Below are 7,500 nucleotides of genomic sequence, written 5' to 3'. Positions count from 1 at the left end.
CCAGCAACACCAGCAACAACACCAGCAGCAACAACACCAGCAGCAACAACACCAGCAGTAGCAGCAGCAACAACACCAGCAGCAACAACACCAGCAGCAACAACACCAGCAGCAACAACACCAGCAGCAACAACACCAGCAGCAACAACACCAGCAGTAGCAGCAGCAACAACACCAGCAGCAACAACACCAGCAGCAACAACACCAGCAGCAACAACACCAGCAGCAACAACACCAGCAGTAGCAGCAGCAACAACACCAGCAGCAACAACACCAGCAGCAACAACACCAGCAACAACAGCAGCAACACAACCAGCAGCAACAGCACCAGCAGCAACAACACCAGCAACAACACCAGCAGCAACAACAACACCACCAACACCAGCAACAACACCAGCAGCAACAACACCAGCAGCAACAACACCAGCAACAACACCAGCAGCAACAACACCAGCAGCAACAACACCAGCAACAACACCAGCAGCAACACCACCAGCAACAACACCAGCAGCAACAACACCAGCAGCAACAACACCAGCAACAACACCAGCAGCAACAACACCAGCAGCAACAACAACACCAGCAGCAACAACACCAGCAGCAGCAACAACACCAGCAGCAACAACACCAGCAGCAACAACACCAGCAGCAACAACAACACCAGCAACAACACCAGCAGCAACAACACCAGCAGCAACAACACCAGCAGCAACAACACCAGCAGCAACAACACCAGCAGCAACAACACCAGCAGCAACAACACCAGCAGCAACAACACCAGCAGCAACAACACCAGCAGCAACAACACCAGCAGCAACAACAACAGCAACACCAGCAGCAACAACACCAGCAGCAACAACACCAGCAGCAACAACACCAGCAGCAACAACACCAGCAGCAACAACACCAGCAGCAACAACACCAGCAACAACACCAGCAACAACACCAGCAGCAACAACACCAGCAGCAACAACACCAGCAGCAACAACACCAGCAGCAACACCAGCAGCAACAACACCAGCAGCAGCAACAACACCAGCAGCAACAACACCAGCAGCAACAACACCAGCAACAACACCAGCAGCAGCAACAACACCAGCAGCAACAACACCAGCAGCAACAACACCAGCAGCAACAACACCAGCAGCAACAACACCAGCAGCAACAACACCAGCAGCAACAACACCAGCAGCAACAACACCAGCAACAACACCAGCAGCAACACCAGCAGCAGCAACACCAGCAGCAACACCAGCAACACCAGCAGCAAGATAAGTTCAGTTGACTATAACATCAAGGAAGGAAGAGTTACTGGCTCATTATTTACTCCGTGTTGAGGCACAGTAGTTGATGACGTTGTTGATGATGATGACGTTGATGATGCCACAACTGACAGCTGGTCCAGTGTATTACCCTCTTATTGTGTTGTCTGATGACGTTGTTGATGATGATGACGTTGATGATGCTGACGATGATGATGACACTGTTGATGATGACGTTGTTGATGATGATGACGTTGATGATGACGTTGTTGATGATGCTAACGGTGATGCTGATGACGTTGATAATGATGTCGTTGTTGATGATGACGTTGTTGATGATGACGTTGTTGATGACACGACTGTACCTGGGATTAACGCTATAAGGAAGACTCTACCCAACCCGGAATTAACATGAAGAATACCGTGAAAGCAAGTGGAATTAAGACTAGGCTGGACAGACATCTTTCTTGATGATTTCCCGCAGACGGTCGATGACAGGAATGTGGAGGGTAAAGAACTAAGATAAATAAGAACTAGGAGCCTGACTGACCCGGAACCGTCAGCAGGTGGCGGTGCCTGGTGCCTGACAGCCTGGCACCAGGCGGAAGTTAATGTTCACCTATCCCTACTGGAAGTCTGTGGCTGTGACGTCACAGGTGAAGGGGAGTGCGGGGATTGGTGGGCGGTTTGGTGACGTCACGGCAGTGGGATGCCGGGATTGGTGGACGTTAATGGCTCCCTGGACAACAACAATTAAAGCACCACAACAACAGTAACAACAAGAAGAACAACAACAACACCAACAACAAAAACAAGAGCAGCAACAACAGCAACTACAACAACAATAGCAGCAACAGCAACAACAATGACTACTGTTTCCTAAAATGCTTGTAGGAAGCAGACACACCTGTAGGAAGCAGACACACCTGTAGGAAGCAGACACACCTGTAGGAAGCAGACACACCTGTAGGAAGCAGACACACCTGTAGGAAGCAGACACACCTGTAGGAAGCAGACACACCTGTAGGGAGCAAACACACCTGTAGGAAGCAGACACACCTGTAGGGAGCAAACACACCTGTAGGAAGCAAACACACCTGTAGGAAGCAGACACACCTGTAGGAAGCAGACACACCTGTAGGAAGCAGACACACCTGTAGGGAGCAGACACACCTGTAGGAAGCAGACACACCTGTAGGGAGCACACACACCTGTAGGAAGCTGGTGAAGGTGACGCAGGAGTCCAAGTGAATGAATTACTTCAGGTCAGAGCTCCCTCCTTGATGTAACCTTATCTACCTCTCCATCTACATGTAACCTCCCCTCTCCCTACACTCTACCTCCGTACCTGCCTCACTAACACCCTCCACTAACACCCTCCTCACCTGCCTCACTATCACCCTCCTCACCTGCCTCACTAACACCCTCCACTAACACCCTCCTCACCTGCCTCACTATCACCCTCCTCACCTGCCTCACTAACACCCTCCACTAACACCCTCCTCACCTGCCTCACTATCACCCTCCTCACCTGCCTCACTATCACCCTCCTCACCTGCCTCACTATCACCCTCCTCACCTGCCTCACTAACACCCTCCTCACCTGCCTCACTAACACCCTCCTCACCTGCCTCACTAACACCCTCCTCACCTGCCTCACTAACACCCTCCTCACCTGCCTCACTAACACCCTCCTCACCTGCCTCACTAACACCCTCCTCACCTGCCTCACTAACACCCTCCTCACCTGCCTCACTAACACCCTCCTCACCTGCCTCACTAACACCCTCCTCACCTGCCTCACTAACACCCTCCTCACCTGCCTCACTAACACCCTCCTCACCTGCCTCACTAACACCCTCCTCACCTGCCTCACTAACACCCTCCTCACCTGCCTCACTAACACCCTCCTCACCTGCCTCACTAACACCCTCCTCACCTGCCTCACTAACACCCTCCTCACCTGCCTCACTAACACCCTCCTCACCTGCCTCACTAACACCCTCCTCACCTGCCTCACTAACACCCTCCTCACCTGCCTCACTAACACCCTCCTCACCTGCCTCACTAACACCCTCCTCACCTGCCTCACTAACACCCTCCTCACCTGCCTCACTAACACCCTCCTCACCTGCCTCACTAACACCCTCCTCACCTGCCTCACTAACACCCTCCTCACCTGCCTCACTAACACCCTCCTCACCTGCCTCACTAACACCCTCCTCACCTGCCTCACTAACACCCTCCTCACCTGCCTCACTAACACCCTCCTCACCTGCCTCACTAACACCCTCCTCACCTGCCTCACTAACACCCTCCTCACCTGCCTCACTAACACCCTCCTCACCTGTCTCACTAACACCCTCCTCACCTGCCTCACTAACATCCTCCTCACCTGCCTCACTAACACCCTCCTCACCTGCCTCACTAACACCCTCCTCACCTGCCTCACTAACACCCTCCTCACCTGCCTCACTAACACCCTCCTCACCTGCCTCACTAACACCCTCCTCACCTGCCTCACTAACACCCTCCTCACCTGCCTCACTAACACCCTCCTCACCTGCCTCACTAACACCCTCCTCACCTGCCTCACTAACACCCTCCTCACCTGCCTCACTAACACCCTCCTCACCTGCCTCACTAACACCCTCCTCACCTGCCTCACTAACACCCTCCTCACCTGCCTCACTAACACCCTCCTCACCTGCCTCACTAACACCCTCCTCACCTGCCTCACTAACATCCTCCTCACCTGCCTCACTAACACCCTCCTCACCTGCCTCACTAACACCCTCCTCACCTGCCTCACTAACACCCTCCTCACCTGCCTCACTAACACCCTCCTCACCTGCCTCACTAACACCCTCCTCACCTGCCTCACTAACACCCTCCTCACCTGCCTCACTAACAACCTCCTCACCTGCCTCACTAACACCCTCCTCACCTGCCTCACTAACACCCTCCTCACCTGCCTCACTAACACCCTCCTCACCTGCCTCACTAACAACCTCCCCTCACCCACAGCCTCCCTACCTACCCCATTAACAACCTCACAACCTACCTTTCCCTCAACCCTCCAGTGAAAGTGCCTCTTCATTCAGTTTTCTCTGAGAGAAAGTTGACCAGGCCCAGGTGGACCGGAGGCGTAGGTGTGATTTATACGTCTGGAGGTGCTGGCTCGTGATTCACACTCAGCTTGTTACAGTGCCAGGCACTTAGTGGAGAAAACTTATTGTTAGTGATTTGGAAATAGCGATAACAGCATTTTGGAAGGCGTAAGTGTGTGTGTGTGTGTTTTCTGAGATACATTAGGAGAAACTTGAGCTTACCCTGGGACCAGCATTGATCTTGCAAGTGTTCAACTATAACACGTTATAATTAGAAATGTTCCTGATTTACTTCGTGCGAAGAAGACTAGGTGTGTGTGTGTGTTTGTGTTTGTGTGTGTGTTGGGTAGGTGTGTGTGTGTTTGTGTTTGTGTGTGTGTGTGCTTGTGTGTGTGTGTGTGTGTGTGTGTGTGTGTGTGTGTGTGTGTGTGTGTGTGTGTGTGTGTGTGTGTGTGTGGTGTGTGTGTTGGGTAGGTGTGTGTGTGTATATGTGTGTGTGTGTGTGTGTGTGTGTGTGTGTGTGTGTGTGTGTGTGTGTGTGTGTGTGTGTGTGGGAACTTCTCACCATGAAGTGTGTGTGTTTGGCGGTGTGATCTGATTGAGATGGAACCATTTGTGTTCTCACCGTCATACTACTGAGATCTCTCTGGGTCCCACTCCATCGTGTACACAGATGTAAAACTGCATCTCATTCTGTCTCTGTCTTTCTTACACACATACACACACACACAGGGAGAAGCAGGAAGGCCAGGACGAATGAAGCCAAACTACAAGAAAGGGGACTACACAGGAATGAGGAACTACCTGAACGGGGTTCAGTGGGACAGAGAACTGGCAGGGAAGCCAGTTAATGAGATGATGGAATATGTAGCAACAAAATGCAAGGAGGCTGAGGAGAGGTTTGTACCCAAGGGTAACAGGAATAATGAAAAAGCCAGGATGAGCCCATGGTTTACCCAAAGGTGCAGGGAGGCAAAAACCAAGTGTGCTAGGGAATGGAAGAAATATAGAAGGCAAAGGACCCAGGAGAATAAGGAGAGCAGTCGTAGAGCCAGAAACGAATATGCACAGATTAGAAGGGAGGCCCAAAGACAATATGAAAATGACATAGCAGCGAAAGCCAAATCTGACCCGAAACTGTTGTACAGCCACATCAGGAGGAAAACAACAGTCAAGGACCAGGTAATCAGGCTAAGGAAGGAAGGAGGAGAGACAACAAGAAATGACCGTGAAGTATGTGAGGAACTCAACAAGAGATTCAAAGAAGTGTTCACAGAGGAGACAGAAAGACGGAGAGGTGGGGCACACCACCAAGTGCTGGACACAGTGCACACAACCGAGGAAGAAGTGAAGAGGCTTCTGAGTGAGCTAGATACCTCAAAGGCAATGGGGCCAGATAACATCTCCCCATGGGTATTGAGAGAGGGAGCAGAGGCACTATGTGTACCCCTAACAACAATATTCAATACATCTATCGAAACAGGGAGATTGCCTGAGGCATGGAAGACAGCAAATGTAGTCCCAATCTTTAAAAAAGGAGACAGACATGAAGCATTAAACTACAGACCAGTGTCACTGACATGTATAGTATGCAAAATCATGGAGAAGATTATCAGGAGAAGAGTGGTGGAACACCTAGAAAGGAATGATATCATCAACAGCAGCCAACATGGTTTCAGGGACGGGAAATCCTGTGTCACAAACCTACTGGAGTTCTATGACATGGTGACAGCAGTAAGACAAGAGAGAGAGAGGGGTGGGTGGATTGCATATTCTTGGACTGCAAGAAGGCGTTTGACACAGTTCCACACAAGAGATTGGTGCAAAAACTGGAGGACCAAGCAGGGATAACAGGGAAGGCACTACAATGGATCAGGGAATACTTGTCAGGAAGACAGCAGCGAGTCATGGTACGTGGCGAGGTGTCAGAGTGGGCACCTGTGACCAGCGGGGTCCCGCAGGGGTCAGTCCTAGGACCAGTGCTGTTTCTGGTATTTGTGAACGACATGACGGAAGGAATAGACTCTGAGGTGTCCCTGTTTGCAGATGACGAAGTTGATGAGAAGAATTCACTCGATCGAAGTCCAAGCAGAACTACAAAGGGATCTGGACAGGCTGCAGACCTGGTCCAGCAATTGGCTCCTGGAGTTCAATCCCACCAAGTGCAAAGTCATGAAGATTGGGGAAGGGCAAAGAAGACCGCAGACGGAGTACAGTCTAGGGGGCCAGAGACTACAAACCTCACTCAAGGAAAAAGATCTTGGGGTGAGTATAACACCAGGCACATCTCCTGAAGCGCACATCAGCCAAATAACTGCTGGAGCATATGGGCGCCTAGCAAACCTCAGAACAGCATCCCGACATCTTAATAAGGAATCGTTCAGGACCCTGTACACCGTGTACGTTAGGCCCATATTGGAGTATGCGGCACCAGTTTGGAACCCACACCTAGCCAAGCACGTAAAGAAACTAGAGAAAGTGCAATGGTTTGCAACAAGACTAGTCCCAGAGCTAAGAGGTATGTCCTACGAGGAGAGGTTAAGGGAAATCAACCTGACGACACTGGAGGACAGGAGAGATAGGGGGGACATGATAACGACATACAAAATACTGAGAGGAATTGACAAGGTGGACAAAGACAGGATGTTCCAGAGATGGGACACAGTAACAAGGGGACACAGTTGGAAGTTGAAGACACAGATGAATCACAGGGATGTTAGGAAGTATTTCTTCAGCCACAGAGTAGTCAGTAAGTGGAATAGTTTGGGAAGCGATGTAGTGGAGGCAGTATCCATACATAGCTTTAAGCAGAGGTATGATAAAGCTCACGGCTCAGGGAGAGTGACCTAGTAGCGATCAGTGAAGAGGCGGGGCCAGGAGCTCGGACTCGACCCCTGCAACCTCAACTAGGTGAGTACACACACACACACACACACACACACACACACACACACACACACACACACACACACACACACACACACACACACAACACAGGTGAGATACGGATGACATAATAACAACATATAAAATACTGAGAGGAATTGACAAGGTGGACAAAGACAGGATGTTCCGGAGAAGTGACACAGCAACAAGAGGTCACAGTTGGAAGCTGAAAACTCAGATGA

The sequence above is a fragment of the Cherax quadricarinatus genome, chromosome 4, assembly GCF_038502225.1.
Source record: "Cherax quadricarinatus isolate ZL_2023a chromosome 4, ASM3850222v1, whole genome shotgun sequence".
Lineage (NCBI taxonomy): Eukaryota > Metazoa > Arthropoda > Malacostraca > Decapoda > Parastacidae > Cherax > Cherax quadricarinatus.
The sequence above is the reverse complement of the archived record's forward strand: the minus strand, read 5'-3'. Positions refer to the sequence as shown.